Genomic DNA, 16703 nt, shown 5'->3' with positions numbered 1-16703 from the left:
AAGAGGCCAGCAACCTGTGGCCTGGTGTAGGAACAGGATCTTGGCCAATCAGTTCTCACCGTTCACAATCTGAATTTAGAAACCCAGAGAGAGTAAGTCATCAAACAGCAAGGTCAGAAACTGAATACCTTGGGATATTCTTAGGGAAGGTCTTATAAGAATAGGAATTATAAAGAATCTGGTTGGTTAGTCAAAAGTCACTAACCAGTCGTGCAGACATATGTAGAGATGTCACGCTGTAACCCACGTGGCCATGAGAGAAGTGGAGAGAATCCCTTTAACTGAGAACTGACTTAGAACTTTTCAGTACAGGTTTGGCCGGCATTTAATCCGTAAATAAATTCTGCTTTTCCCGAAATGGAATAGGTCAGAATAAAGAGCCTGGGCTCAGAAGTGAGAGAGATGAAGTTTCAAAGGCCCATTCCATTCATTTCTTATTCAGGATGTCACTTCAGCTCTCTAAGCCTTGGGTTGTAGAATTAGGGTACCACAGGTTACACTTGCTCACAGAAAACAAAATAAGAACTGGTTAAACAAACAATGGATGATTTCTGGACCCTTTGCTTCTTTGCCTACTGTCTCCTTAGGCTCTTGCCCTACTCACTAACCACCTTTACTCGGGGTAAAGACATGAGGGATGAAAAGAAAGCCAAAATACCATTTTCAAAATGTATTTTCTAGTACATTTGTGAAGGTTGGAGTGAGATTTTTAAACCAACAATTCAACATGGGTTTCAGGATTATCCACCTGTTTCATATTCACGATATCCCTTCCCCCTGTCACTCAGTTAAAAGTAATGCTTCATATCTGTGTAGAAGTTCTGACTTTTAGAGTATTTTTGCGACTGTTCTCTTATGAAAACTACCTTTGTTATGGCTTACATGGCATTATAACTCTTTGTGAGTTCTTTTTAACAATTCTGGGAGGCAATTTGACGTCATTGTCCTCATTAATAGATGAAAAACTAAATAAAACATGGGAGTGAACATGACTAGCTCAGTTATAAAAAAAAACAAATGTCAGACGCATATCCAGAACTCACAGGTCCTGAGTTTCCAGCTTGTTGCATAAACCATTGAGTCACAATGCTTTAATACCTGGTGTAATTTAAGCAAAACTACACATAAGGATTCAAACCATTCCTGAGATTCTCCCAAAGTATTCCACCAAAGTATTAGCACTTCTAATATTAACTTGTCATTAGAAACATCCCTCAGTTGTCTCTGTGCTTTCAAACGAAAGGACTCCTAACTAGGAAGTTATGGGAAATAAAAAGGGAGGGAAATTCTTCTCTAATTTATTCCTGGTATCCCTTACTCCCTCATTCCTAGACCTGGTCACAGCAAAAAAGTTGTTGACCATTTGTAATCTGTGAATTTATTTTTGAGGTATGTGGTCCAATAGGGAACTGGGGGGAAAAAGCAGTATAACTTTTTAGTCTAGTGTGGCATAACATTTTTAGAAAAAAGGCACATAAAAATGGAAAGAAGTTTGGAAAGGATGATATTTCTTTAATATTTGATAAGTATTTGTAAAGCTAATATTTCAGAGCTTTTTGACATAAGACTCCCATTTATTCCAATAACTCTATCCTAAGTAGGTAAGCCACATATGATTATCTCCATCTTTCTTTATACATTAGAATGCTACTGAGGCTTATAATGCCTAAGCTTAAAGGAATTAAGTGATTTGCTGAAGGTCGTATGGATAGCAGAACTGAACCAAAGCCCAAGTGACTCTCTATTCAATGAAAATTTCCCAGTGTTATATAACAGAGGTCAAATAGTGCAACAATAAATACTAACTGCAGGTGAATGCAATAATTAAATCCGCCCTCTAACTTTTCTATCTCATATTTCTTATACTGTTTCATTTAACATTCAAAGAAAAATTAAAATTTTACAAGTAACCTCAAAGTCAAGTAGTACCTTAGCATCTAATTAGTGATCCTGCAGCATAATGACATATAATTTCTATATTCAAGAATGGATCATTAACAAGGACCATGAAATATGATTGTACTGTATAAAATCCATTCAGTGTATTGATTGGACTCAGACCCACAATTAACAGAAAGCCTCAAAACAAAACAAGCAAAAATCCCTTTCATTCAGTGACTGCTAATATTTTATTTTATTTTTAAGATTTATTTATTTATTCATTCATTCATTCATTCATTCATTCATTCATGAGAGACACAGAGAGAGAGAGGCGGGGTCCCATGCCCACATGGGACTCAATCCCAGGTCTCCAGGATCACACCCTGAGCCGAAGGTGGCACTAAACCGCTGAGCCACCCGGGCATCCCAACTGCTAATATTTTAAAGTTAAATTGTAGACAGAGACAAATACTGAATGGTCTCACTTATCTGTAGAATCTAAAAAAGGAAAGAAGAAACCAACCTCAGAAAAAGGGATCAGACTTTTAGTTCCTAGAGGCAGATGGTGGGGGAGAGGGATTTGGAAGAACATGGTAAAAAAATAACAAACTACCACTTAATAAGCTTAATTAAGCACTAGGTTTGTAATATGCAACATGATGATTGTAGTTAATACTGCTATATAGTAGATAGGAAAGTTAAGAAACTAAGTCCTGAGAATTCACATCACAAGGAGAAAGGGTTTTTCTTAGCGTATATGCGATAATGGAGGTTAGCTGAACTGATTGTGGTAATCATTTCACGGTATATATAAATCAGACTATCAAGACGTATAGAAACAAATAATGATTCCACTTAAATGAGGTATCTAAAACATTCAAATTGATAGAAATATTAAATAGATTGGTGATTGCCAGGGACTGAGGATAGGGGGATTAGGGCAGTTGTGGGTTTTTTGGCGTTTTAATTCCACTATAGTTACCATACAGTGTTACATTAGTTTCATGTTTACAATATAGTGATGCAACAATTCTATTACATTACTCAGTGCTCATCATGAAGAGTGTACTCATAATCTCCTTCACCTATTTTCCCTATTTCCCCACCCACTTCCCCTCTGGTAACCATCACTTTGTTCTCTATAGTTAAAAGTCTGTTTTTTTGTTTCCCTGGTTTTTTTTTCTTTGATTTTTTTTTTTTGTGTGTGTGTGTGTTGTTTGTGAAATCCTACATGACTGAAATCCTTTGGTATTTGTATTTCTTTGACTGACTTAAGTGGCAAGATTTAATTCTTTTTAATGTCTGAGTAATATCTACATATATACCTGTACACGTACATTGGTATACCACTTCTTCATCAGTTGACAGACAATTGGGCTGCTTGCATAATTTGGCTGTTGCAAATAATACTGCTATAAACACAGGGGTGCATATCTTTTTGAATTAGTGTTTTTGTATTCTTTGGGTGAATACTCAATAGTAGAATCATTGTCTCATATGGTAATGCTATTTTTAATTTTTTGAGGAACCGCTATACTGTATTCCACAGTGTCTGTACCAGTTTATATTCCCACCAACACTGCACAAGGCTTCTTTTTCCCTTCACACCTTTACCAACACTTGCTGTTTCTCCCGTTTTTTACTTTAGCCATTCTGACAGGTGTGAGGTGATATCTCATTGTGGTTTGATTTGCATTTCCCTGATAATGAGTAACACTGAGCATCTTTTCATGTATCCATTGGCCATCTGGATGTCTTCTTTGGAGAAATGTCTGTTTGTGTCTTCTGCTCGTTTTTTAATTGGATTATTTGGTTTTTGGGTATTGAGTTGTATCAGTTCTTTATATATTTTGGATACTAGCCCTTTATTGAGTATGTCATTTGCAAATATCTTCTCCATTTAGTGGTTGTCTTTTAATTTGGTTCATTATTTTCTTTGCCATGAAGACACTTTTTATTTTGATGTAGTCCCAATAGTTTATTTTTGCTTTTCTTTCCCTTGCTCCAGGAGCCATATATACAAAGGTGTTGCTACTACTGATGTGAGAGAAGTTACTGCCTGTGCTGTCTTCTAGGAGTTTTGTGGCTTTAGGCCCCACATTTAAGTCCTTAATCCATTTTGAGTTTATTTTTGTGTATGGTGTAAGAAAGTGGTCCAGTTTCATTCTTATGCATATAGCTGTCCCTTTGTCCCAACCACTTGTTGAAGAGACTTGTCTTTTTCCGGTTGCATGTTCTTACCTCCTTTGTCAAAGATTAATTGACAATATAATCATGGATTTATTTCTGGATTTTCTGTCCTGTTCTATTTTGATCTGTATGTCTATTTTTGTGCCAGTACCTTACATTTTGATTACTACAGCTTTGTAATATAACTTGATGTCTGGAATTATGATGCCTCAAACTTCGCTTTTCTTTTTCAAGATACCTTCTGCTGTTTAGTGTCTTTTGTGGTTCCATACAAATTTTAGGATTATTTGTTCTAGTTATGTAAAAAAATCCTGTTGCGTTTTTTATTGTTGTTGTTTTAAGATTTTATTTATTTATCTGAGAGAGAGCACACAAGTAGGGGCAGGGGCAAAGGGAGAAGAAGAGAATTTTGAGCAGACTGCGCTAAACGTGGAGCCTGACCTAGGGCTCAATGCCAGGATGCTGAGATCATGACCTGAATGGAAACCCAGAGTTAGACATTTAACCAGTGGAGCCACCCAGGTGCTGTGCTGTTGGTTTTCTGAGAGGAATCGCATTAAATGTGTAGGGTATTTTGGGTAGTATAGAAAATTTAAAAGTATGTGTTATTCCAATCCATTAGCATGGGATATCTTTCCATTTCTTTGTGTCATCTTCAATTTCTTTCATTAGTGTTTTCTAGTTTTCAGAGTACAGAGCTTTCACTTCTTTGGTTAGGGTTACTCTTAAGTATCTTATTATTTCGGTGCAGGTGTAAATTGTAATCCCAACTGTAAATGAGATTGTTTTTTAATTTCTCTCTGTGTTGCTTCTTTATTGGTGTATAGAAATGCAACAGATTTCTGTAGTTTGATTTTGTATCCTGCAAACTGATTTTGTTTATCAGTTCTAGCAGGTTTTTGGTGTAGTCTTTTGGGTATCATGTCATCTGCAAATAGTCAAAGTTTTACTTCTTCCTTACCAGTTTGGATGTCTTTTATTTCTTTTTGTTATCTGATTACTGTGGCTAAGAATTCCAGTACTATGTTGATTAAAAGTGGTGAGAGTGGACATCCCTGTGTTGGTCTTGACCTTAAGGGAAAGGCTCTCAGTTTTTCACCATTGAAGGTGATGTTGCCTATGGATTTTTCATATATGGCCTTTGTTATGCTGAGGTATGTTCCCTCTAAACCTATTTTGTTGAAGGTTTTTGTCATGAATGGATGTTGTACTTTGTCCAGTGCTTTTTTTCTGCATCTATTGAAATGATCATATGGCTCTTAGCCTTTCTCTTATTGATATGATGTATCACATTGATTTATTTGTGAATATTTAGTCACTTTTGCAACCCAAGAATAAATCCACTTGATCATGATAAATGTCACTTGAATGATTTTTAAGTTTACTTATTTATTTATTCATTAAATTTTTCTTAAGTAGTCCCCATGCCCAGGGTAGATAAAGCCCAAAGTAGGGTTTGAAACTCACAACCCTGAGATTAAGACCTGAGCTGAGATGAAGAGTCAGATGCTCAACCAACTAAGCTACCCAGGCACCCCTTTTATTTATTAAGTAATCTCTACACCCAACGTGGGGCTCCAACCTAGACCCCAAGATCAAGAATCTCAGGCTCCTCCAACTGAGCCAGTCAAACACCCTGTGAATGATTAAAGTATTGTTGAATTTGGTTTGCTATTATTTTGTTAAGGATTTTTACATCTATGTTCATTAGAGATATTTGCCTGTATTTCTGTTCTATTGAATGTCTTTATATGGTTTTGATATCGGGGTAATACTGGCCTGATAGAATGAATTTGAAAGTTTTCTTTCCTTTTCCATTTTTTGGAATACTTTGAGAAGAATAGGTATTAACCTTTCTTTAATGGGCAGTTCTCATATTAATTTTTGGTACCCCTATGGCTCCACAAGCCCTATACTCTGCTTCCTCATTCCTAGAGAAAATAGGAGTTACCAAGTTTGAACCCACTCACTGTCTCCGCTCTCCAAATAAAATTTGGAAATCATAAGTTTACCTTATATCTATTTGTTTCTTTCTATTATTAGGATTCTTAGTCCTTTCCAAGACTAACCTCTCTCTTTGTTGAATCTTTTCTGCACTCTTTTTTATCTCTTTCTAATTCTGTTGTGCAGATATCTCCTCTCCTTTATCTGTGTTCAGTCTTTCCCTCTCCACCGACTCTTCTTATTCTACAAAATGCTCAAGACTCCCATGAGCTACTACACTGGCCCATCTATTGCGACCCATAACAATGTGACTACTGGCACACTTCTATATGGACTCCCCACTTGCCAGATCTTTTTTTTTTTTAAGATTTTATTTATTTATTCATGAGAGACATAAGAGAGAGAGGCAGAGTCACAGGCAGAGGGAGAAGCAGGCTCCCTGTGGGGGGGACTCGATCCCAGGACAGGACCCCGGTACCCGGGCATCATGCCATAAGCCAAAAGCAGGCGCTCAACCACTGAGCCTCTCAGGCTCCCCCTACTTGCCAGATCTAATGAGCTCTTAGTTTATATCCTACACTGGTCTGGGTCATCTGACCCTTTTTGAAAAATACCCTTCCTTCCTTAAATTTCTCCCTTTAGTTTTATTTTTAATGTGATGTGACATTGACATAGCATAAAATTGACCATTTTAAATTAACAATTCAATGACATTTAGTACATTCACAGTGCTGTGCATCCACCACCTCTATTTAGTTCTAAAATATTTTCATGACCTAAAAGGAAACCCTGAATCCATTAAGCAGTTACTTCCTACCCCAACCCTGAATCCATTAAGCAGTTACTTCCTACCCCTCTGCTTTCGCCCCAACTCCTGGTAGGTAGCCAGTGATCTGTGTTCTGTCTCTTTACTTATTCTGGGTGTTTCATATGAATGGGGTCATACAATTTAGGACCTCTTGTGCCTGGTTTCTTTCATTTAGTGTAATTTTTAATTTCCTTGTTTTCATCTCAAATTCTAACAGTTTGCTTTATATGCTTCAGATTTTATTTAGGTAACTAAACATTGCAGAGAGAATTGAGATGCCTTTGTTGTCCTTCCCTTTCCTCCCTCCCCAGAAATAACTAGTATCTGGGATTTAGAATTTTTATTGAAATGTTCAATTTTTTCTTAAGATTTTATTTATTTATGAGAGACACACAGATAGAGGCAGAGACACAGGCAGAGGGAGAAGCAGGCTCCCTGTGGGGAGCCCGATGTGGGACTCCATCCCGGGTCCCCGGGATCACCCCTGAGCCAAAGGCAAGCGTTCAACCACTGAGCCCCCCAGGCTTCCCCTGATGTTCAGTGTTACATTGAGTGGTGTCTTGCCTTGTTAAACTATGGTTTAAAAAAAGTGACTTAAAGTTTACTATCTGGGGTTCTGTGCTCAGCGGGTAATCTGCTTCTCCCTCTGCTTCTCCCCCTGCTCATGCATAAATGCACTTACTCTCAAAAAAATGAATAATCTTTTTAAAAAGTTTACTATCTTAATTATTTAAAAATGTACATTTCAGTAGTGTTGAGTATATTCACATTTTTGTGAAACATTTCCAGAACCTTTTCATCCTGCAAAACTGAAAAACTATACCTATTAAATAACAACTGCCCTATTTCCCTTATAGCCCCAGGTAGTCACCTTTCTACTTTCTGTATGTATGCATTTGATTACTTTAGATACTTCAAATAAGTGGAATCATACGGTATTTGCCTTTTTTCTGACTGGCTTATTTTCCTTAGCATAATATCCTCAAGCATGTGACAAGATTTTCTTTCCTGTTTAAAGCTGAATGATCCTCCATTGCAAGTATATACCACATTTTTCCATTTGTTGATATTGTTTCCATCTTTTGCCTTTGTGAATAGTGCTGCTATGAACATACTTATACATGCATTTGGAGCAGTATCACTCAATCATATGATATTCTGTGTTTACCTTTGTAGGGAACCACCATGCTATTTTGCGCAGTGGTTGTGCCATTTTACATTCTCACTAGCAATATACGAGGGTCCTAATTTATCCATATCCTTGCCAACACTTGTTATTTTCCTTAAAAAGAATTTTTTGGGCGGACGCCTGGGTGGTTCAGCAGTTGAGCGTCGTCTGTCTGCCTTTGTTACACATCGTGATATCTCAGGGTCTGGGATCGAGTCCCACATCAGGCTCCCTGCCGGGGGCCTGCTTCTCCCTCTGCCTGTGTTTCTGCCTCTCTCTCTCTGTGTCTCAATAGATAAAATCTTTAAAAAAAGAAAAAAAATTAATCTTTAGATATCTTTGTGGGTGTTAAGTGGTGCCTCATGGTTTTGAATTGCAACTTCCAATGACTATGATGCTGAGCATCTTTTTGTATACTTGTTGGCCATTTGTGTATTGGAGACATGTCTACTAAAGTTCTTTGCCAATTTTTTAGTTGGGTTCTTTGTCTCTTTATTATTGAGTTATAAGAGGTCTTTATATATTCTAGATACTAAACCCTTACGAGGTATATGATTTGTAGATATTTTTTCCCATTCTGAATGCTGTCTTCTTTTGGGTTTTAAAACATTACTCTACTATTTTCCTCCTATCACTCTTTCAAACATTAACTTTATTCAGTAGGTTAATTTTGACTTATTAGTATAGTGTTAGTCACTGTCTTTGGTACTGGCAGTAAAAATACAAATATTATTTACTATCTGACACCTTTTTATTTCTTTCATTGTCTTCTATATTCCTCTTAATGCTTGAATGTGATCATTCTCCAGAGTTAGGTTGCCTTCTCTGTGGAGATTTCCCACCTTTTTGTTTCAGAAAAAGCCCTATTTAACCTTCAGGTCCCAATCTGAAGATTAGTCCTCTGGGAAGATTCTCTGATTTCACCAGACAGAACCAGTTGCTCCTTCCTTGTTCCTGTAGCACTTTATACATTTAGCACAATATTATAACCTTTACAATGCTTGTTTATATATCTAGGATATGAGCTCCTTAATGTACATTATCCTCATAGCTAATAAATCTTTCCTGAGCTCCTAGTAAAAGTTCAGCACATAGCAGTTATTCAACAAGTATGGAATGAATTATCAGGCCCTGGATTTTTAAAACTTTACTGTGAAAAATTGTAAATTGATATAAAAATAAGGAGAATAATGAAATGAATCACCATTCTTCATTAATCGGTTCTGACAATTATCAACATAAGGCTAGTCTTTTTTCCTCTAACTTCCTCCAATTCCCTCTCCCCACAGGATTATTTTGAAGGAAACCTCACAGAAGTCATTTTATTCCTAAATATTTTTGTAATATTTTCAAGAGAAAATTTTGGACATTAAATATAAAACTTTAGTGTACCTGGGGTCAAACAAACAGAAACCTTAATTGTTCTTCTGTTTTAAGAGAACTGGACAAATTATAAGAGATGATCTGCAGTCTCAGAGCTTAAAATATTCAACTTTGTAGGTTATAGTCTTAAAACAATTCCAGCATTATCTACTAAATTTCTACGTTTGGAAAAACTCAGACAATAAACTGATATTCATTACACTGAACTTAAAGTAGCAAGATCTAAATTATCAAGGAAATAACCAAAATAAAATATTTTACGTAAGCAAGAAGTATTCTTTTTTGTCGCAGAGTTTTTTTTAAAAAAAACATTTTATTGAATCTTGTTTCACCAGAAAATAAAGCTTCCTTTTATTTACTTACTTATTTATTTAGTAGGCTCCATGCCCTTCGTGGAGCCCAACATGGGGCTTGGACTCACAACCCTGAAACCCTGAGATCAAGATTGGAGCTGAGATGAAGAGTCAGATGCTTAACCGACTAAGCCATTCAGGTGTCCAGCTTTATTATATTTAGATATAAAAATGACATAGCTAGAAAGCCAAGGTGTTTTTAAATTGTATCACATAATGAAGTAATGTTACAGGAGTATTTTAAGAATATTGAAAATTATTACTCTTTACATTCTTTACTAAGCATTTTTTTGTTTTTGTTTCATTTTTTAAAATTTAATTTAAATTCAATTATTAACATATAGTATCTTACTGGTTTCAGAAGTAGAGGTCATTGATTCATCAGTCTTGTATAATACCCAGTGCTCATTACATCCCGTGCCCTCCTTAATGTCCATCACCCAGTTACCCCATCCTCCCACCCATTCCCTTCCAGCCCCCTCAGTTTGTTTCCTGTGATTAAGAGCCTCTTATGGTTTGTTTGCCTCTCTGATTTTGTCTTGTTCTATTTTTTCCTCTCTTCCTCTATGATCCTTTGTTTTGTTTCTTAAATTATACTTATGAATGAAATCATATGGTAGGGATCCCTGGGTGGCGCAGCGGTTTGGCGCCTGCCTTTAGCCCAGGGCGCGATCCTGGAGACCCGGGATCGAATCCCACATCGGGCTCCCGGTGCATGGAGCCTGCTTCTCCCTCTGCCTGTGTCTCTGCCTCTCTCTCTCTCTCTCTGTGTGACTATCATAAATAAATAAAAATTAAAAAAAAAGAAAAAAAAAAGAAATCATATGGTAATTGTGTTTCTCTCATTGAGTTATTTCTCTTAGCATAATATCCTCTAGTTGCAGCCACTTCATTGCGTATGGCAAGATTTCATTTTTTTTTGATGGCAGAGTAGTAGTCCATTGTGTATATATATGTATATACACCACATCTTCTTTATCCATTCATCTGTCAATGGACAGCTGGGCTCTTTCTATAGTTTGATGATTTTGGACATTGCTGCTATAAACATTGGGGTGCAGGTGCCCCTTTGGATCACTACATTTCTATCTTTGGGGTAAATACCCAGTAGTACAATTGCTGGGTCATAGGATAGCTCTATTTTCAACTTTTTGAGGAACCTCCATACTGTTTTCCAGAGTAGCTGCACCACCTAATAAACATTTTTTGAGTTCTGTTTCCTACATGCCCTTTGGGTACTCTGTCTGAAACTTATGGAGGTATTTTCTGATACATCTCATATTTCTACTTTGCTACTACCCTTGGCCAAGCTGCTGTCTTCTCTCATCTGCCTCTTATGATCTTTGTCTAACTCTCCCTAAAAGTTAGAACAATCCTTTTCAGACATGTCAAGTCATATTCCTCCTCTGCACAAAACTTCTAGTGGCTTCCCATCCCTCTAAGAGACAGGAAGTAATATTCTCAGTGGGATTGGTATTGCTCACTAGGGTGTATGTGGCAGATGTTTCTGGGGATGTAGCATTATTTTTTTTTATTTTTTTGGGGGGGACGTAGCATTATTGAGTGGCATTTAGTGTAGGGGGCCCTGGGCTATTGCTCCATCCCACAAATTCTCTCACTTTCAAGAAGTCTCTCTCATCCTTCATGATATTTTTTAAAATCAGTTTTTGAGATACAATTTATAAATGTAGTTTTGGGGGATTAGCAGTGTAAAATAAAATATACCAGTTTAAGTGTACAGTTTGATGTGTTTTGATAAATGTGTATATCCAGGTAACCACAACAATCGAGATATCAAACATTCCCAATGTCACAAAAAGTCCCCTCCTGTGTCTTCTGTATGACTTTTGGATGTCCTTTGGACATTTCTGAAGGTGAAGAGCCTGTTTATAATATCTGGGCCTGGAACCTAACTCCATTTATATATAAATACAAAATATTTTTTGCATGGTTTTAGTGTACACTTGCTTTTCCAGAAATGCAGTTATTATGTAAATCGAGGGAAGAGGATACTCCATTCAGAATTTTACCAGAGGTTTGCCATTTTGAAAAATCGTGTCAGAGACTTGCATCAGCATCACTATTCGTGGCACTTGAATTTTCAAGAATACGCTCTTTGGTCAGTCTGCACTTGTAGCCATCACACTTATAGCGATTCTACATAAAGGTGACATATTTCATTCTTTCATGGTGTTTATGTCTGAACATTTACATATTGAAATATATATTATTTGATTATAAATTACTTTAATTTATATCTCTCATAGATTCTTTCATTTATTTCTTATTTATATTGGTTCTTTTGAAGTTAGGTGTATAGGTAGGTTGTACTATCTGTGAGGTCAACTTGAGGATAATAAAGGAAGAGTACAAAATATTTGTTATAGAAAAAGAGCATTGGGCCTGTCAGATTAGAGAAGCACTGCCCTATGTATTCCTGTCCTGCTCCCCCCATCCCTCTGCCACCTCCACCAAGATTACTTCTTATCAAATCTGCTCACTGTTCTCTGTGTTCCCTTTCTGTAGCCACACTGGCCACTGGCTTCCCTACTGTTCCATGAAAGCTGCAGGCATATAGCCACCTCTGGACCTCTGTCTGCTTTTGCTGCTTGTTTCCTCTGCTGGAATGCTCTTCTATGGGTATCCCTGTGACTCATTCGCTCCTTTATGTGTAGCTCTTTGCTTAAATGTCACCTTTTCAGAGAGGCTTTCCCTAACCATTCTTTTTAAAATTGTACCTCTACCCTCTAGCACTACTCATATTTTCTTCCCTGCTTTATTTGTCTTATAGAACTTATTAATCTCTGGATAGACTTTATATTTTCCTTACTTACTTGTTTATTTTTTTGTCTGCCTCCCCGACCACCACACTAAAATGTAAGCTTCATTAGGACAGCTGCAAAATGTGGGTTAGTGCCAGTGGAAAAAAATTGCTCAGTTCCCCAGCAAAGTGGCATTTGTTTTGATATGTTACATAGTCAGCTCTGGGCTCCCTTCTTATCTTGCAGCCTAGTGTATTGTACTGGCTTCCACCATCCCTTAGTCATATTTTATAAAGGCAGCAGTATTCCTGGAGTTTAGAATGGTATCCAGCACATAGTAGGTTCTCAAATATTTCCTGAATGAATGAATATATTTAGAACAACAGGAGAAGTGGTTTTATGTGATTTTTATCTGAAAGTTTGGAGATTTATATATTTTTACTTTTATATTAATATGCTCTTCTATAGAGTAATACAAAGTATATTACCTGGAGAAGTGCCATTTACACTCCCTTATGCTGTAAAAGTTGGTTGATGCATAATTGGTTCTTTAAAGGCCCTATTGTATTCTTTTCCTCATTAAGAGGATTGACAGCTATAACCTAGTGTTATTTATAAGCTATACCCATAGGCACATTGAAGTGTGTCCTACATATGGTGTAATTAACCTGAGTCTTAAATTGCTTATCAATCATTTGCCCCCAGGTGTCAGAGGCAATATATGGTGTCTTAAGAATAAAACTGGGGAAACATTGTTAATACAAATATACCTCATTGATTTGAGCCCTTAGTATTTCAGAAGTTGAGTTAAACTTGAACTGAGCTAAAAATTTTAACCCTTCCCTAACCCCTGAACAAAAGCAAATTAGTGGTGTAAAGAGGATTATAGGAAAGTGACCAACCTGTTTAAGAGAGCAACCTACTTGTAAGCAATCATTTGAAGTAAGCATTCATTTATTCACCCAGCCAGTATTTATTAAGCAGCTACACATTACAATTACTGCACCAAGCATGAGTCTGGAAATAGAAGGACCAATTAGGTAGAGTCCCAGCCTTTAAGGAACTTACATTATACAAGCAAGTAAACAAAGAGGAACAGTAAAATGTCATGATTGCCAAGATAACAGTCTTATGGAGGACGGAAAGCAGTAGAGGTGGAAGTGTAATGGTCACATCTAACTAACTGCAGGACTGGGAATGAGGCAGAGAAGTCTTTAAAAAGAAAATAACATTGAACTGACTCTTAGTTAAGAATGTGGTTGTGGGGATCCCTGGGTGGCGCAGCGGTTTAGCGCCTGCCTTTGGCCCAGGGCGCGATCCTGGAGACGCGGGATCGAATCCCACGTCAGGCTCCCGGTGCATGGAGACTGCTTCTCCCTCTGCCTATGTCTCTGCCTCTCTTTCTCTGTGTGTGTGTGTGTGTGTGTGTGTGTGTGTGTGACTATCATAAATAAATAAAAATTAAAAAAAAAAAAGAATGTGGTAGTGCAGCTGAATGGATGAGACAAAGATCTAGGCATAGAGTGCATGATCTAGAGGTTACAGCAATCTACATGGTCAGCGGAATTGTTTGGCAGGTTTAGAGCTAGACTGCTACTACTGATGGAGTACAGTGAAATCAGGCTGAGTACATGGATAGCCTGATATCATGGACTAAAGAAATTTGAACTTTATCTTATGGGCAGTGGAGAATCAGTGAAGTCTTTTCAGCAGGGTAATAATATCAGCTTACTTTGCTGATGCGTTAGCAATGGATTGGGCAGGTGGAGCTAGGGAAGGTTAACTGTTAGAATAGTCCAGATGAGCAATGATTGAGATCCTGAAATAGGAATGTAGCAATCAAGATGAAAGGGAGGGAGACAGATTAGAGAAATGCTAGAATCTATAGGATTGCTGATTGATTGTAGCAGAGGTATGGCAAGAGGAAGGATTTAGGACAAGAGTGAGCCAGACAGATGACACAGATGAATCAAAGGAATATCAGCATCCACTGTGGCCATTACACTTACTGCATGACCTAAGAGCTTATCTGAGTCTAAATGGGACGTCTGTTACTCAGCTCTGGCTGATTTTTCCATGTAGATAAGACCTGAAGTTTCCTCATCTTCTGATTTTTAAAGAGAAACTAAACCTGTGTTTTTATGGGAAATGTCCCAGATCCTAATTGTTGGCTCAAAGTTTTTAAAGTGTTGTCTGAATTACATAAAAACAACTTCAGTAAATAAGCAGAGAGGTTGCAACCTCTCTTCTAGGATGACTCCTGTTTACTAATTTGAATGAGTAGGGAAGTATGGCACCAAAAAGGAAAGGGAAAAGGAGAAGCAGAATTAAAATAGGAAAGTGAGAAGGAGAAGCAGGTTGGGAGGTGACGCAGGAAATGTGAATGGTTACATTTTGAACATGTTGAGTTTGAGATGCCTCAACTGAATGCGGGTCTGAAACACAAAGAAAAGCCTGAATTGGAAAATACAGATCTGGGAGTTGTCAGTAAATAGATGGTAGATGAAACTACTGGAGGAAATGGTTCTGCTTATAGAAAACAACATATGAATAAGATAAAAAGAGAGCGGAGAACAGAATCTTCGAGAACACTATCGTTTCAGAGGCAGGCAGAGAAAGAGCAGCTTGCAAAAGACAAGAAGAAATTGTCACAGAAGTAGGAGAACTAGAGATCAATTATGTCCTTCAAGTCCAGAGAGATGAATATATTTTAAGAGCGCCAGATTTCTTGAAGAAGTCAAGTAAGATAGAGTGAAAGAAGAGAAAGCGTGGAGGGTGTGTGTGTGAGAGAGAGATTAGAGTTGATGGGTGAGGCTTCAACTTTGACCACTTGCTGAGGATGATAGGCGTAACAGACAGAGTTGCACTGACTGATTTGGAGAACACAGAGCCTACTGAGATTCCTTTGGTCCTATTTTGTTTTTAGCAAATTTTGGCCTTTGCTCTTCTCTCCAGTAGAATGCTACCGAGAAGTTTTCTGGGTATTTCTGAAGAAAACTGACATAGGCAGTTAGCAGGAAGAATTAGCCAACTTCCTATAAGGTGAACTCCTGATGGAATCATAGATATCTGAAATAGCAACAAGGCCTGGGATTTACATAAGCCAGTGGGTCTCAACTCTAGTTACATATTAAAATCATCTGAGGAGCTTTTAAAACTACTGTTGCCCTAGCTCTCCTCCAGGTCAATTAAATCAGCAGCTCTGTGGATAGGTGTGTTCTTAAAACTTCCCAGTTGAGGGACACTGGGTGGCTAGTCAGTTAAGCATCTGACTTGGACTCAGGTCATGATATTGAGGCCCTAGGGTCTAGCCCTGAGTCACACTCTGTACTCAGCAGGGAGTCTGTTTGTCCCTCTCCTTTGCCTTCTGCCCTTCCCCCACTCATGCTGTCTTTATCTCTTTCAAAAAGAAAGAAATAAAATCTTTTTTAAAAAGTTCCCAGTTGAGGGACGCCTGGGTGGCTCAATGGTTGAGTGTCTGCCTTTGGCTCAGGGCATGATCCTGGGGTCCTGGGATCGAGTCCCACATTGGGCTCCCCACAGGGAGCCTGCTTCTCCCTCTGCCTGTGTCTCTGCCTCTCTCTGTATGTCTCTCATGAATAAATAAATAAATAAATCACTTAAAAAAAAATTCCCAGTTCTACAGTTGATTTCCAAAGCTAAGAATTAATGACCTTGAAGAACTGGAAACACCTGGAACTGCTTGGGAAAAATGGTACAAAAGTAGAGTTATTCCCATATGTACAATAATAATGGTAATTGCTATTATTATTCATAAACTGTATAAGAAAAATACATTTCTTTACTCTCTGTAATACGTTAAATTCTGTGTGGGCTTCCAATCCCACCAGGTTGATGGAAAATTTAAGAGCAATCCTTTAAGCCTCTCCTCCTCCCCCAGTTATACTAGGTTCTGGTATCTTACACATCGCCAAGTTGTCAGGTATTGGCACCTTGTTGCCACAGAAAGAGTTACCACCCCAGTTGTCCATGTGGTCACCAGCTTCCAATGATTATTACCTCCTGACATCCACCTCCTTGGGTCACCCCCTCCTCCATCATCTGAGAGTTGGTCTGTGTGACAAATAGAATTCAGGGGAAATAGTGGCCTGTGGAGATTTGGAGATTGGGTTAAAAAAGTGAAATTGCCACCTCTGACTTGCTCTCTTGTTCTGGGGGAAGCTAGCCAGCATGCCCCAGGAATACTCAAGCCC

Source organism: Nyctereutes procyonoides, unplaced genomic scaffold, assembly GCF_905146905.1.
Source record: "Nyctereutes procyonoides isolate TBG_1078 unplaced genomic scaffold, NYPRO_anot_genome, whole genome shotgun sequence".
Classification (NCBI taxonomy): domain Eukaryota; kingdom Metazoa; phylum Chordata; class Mammalia; order Carnivora; family Canidae; genus Nyctereutes; species Nyctereutes procyonoides.
The sequence above is the reverse complement of the archived record's forward strand: the minus strand, read 5'-3'. Positions refer to the sequence as shown.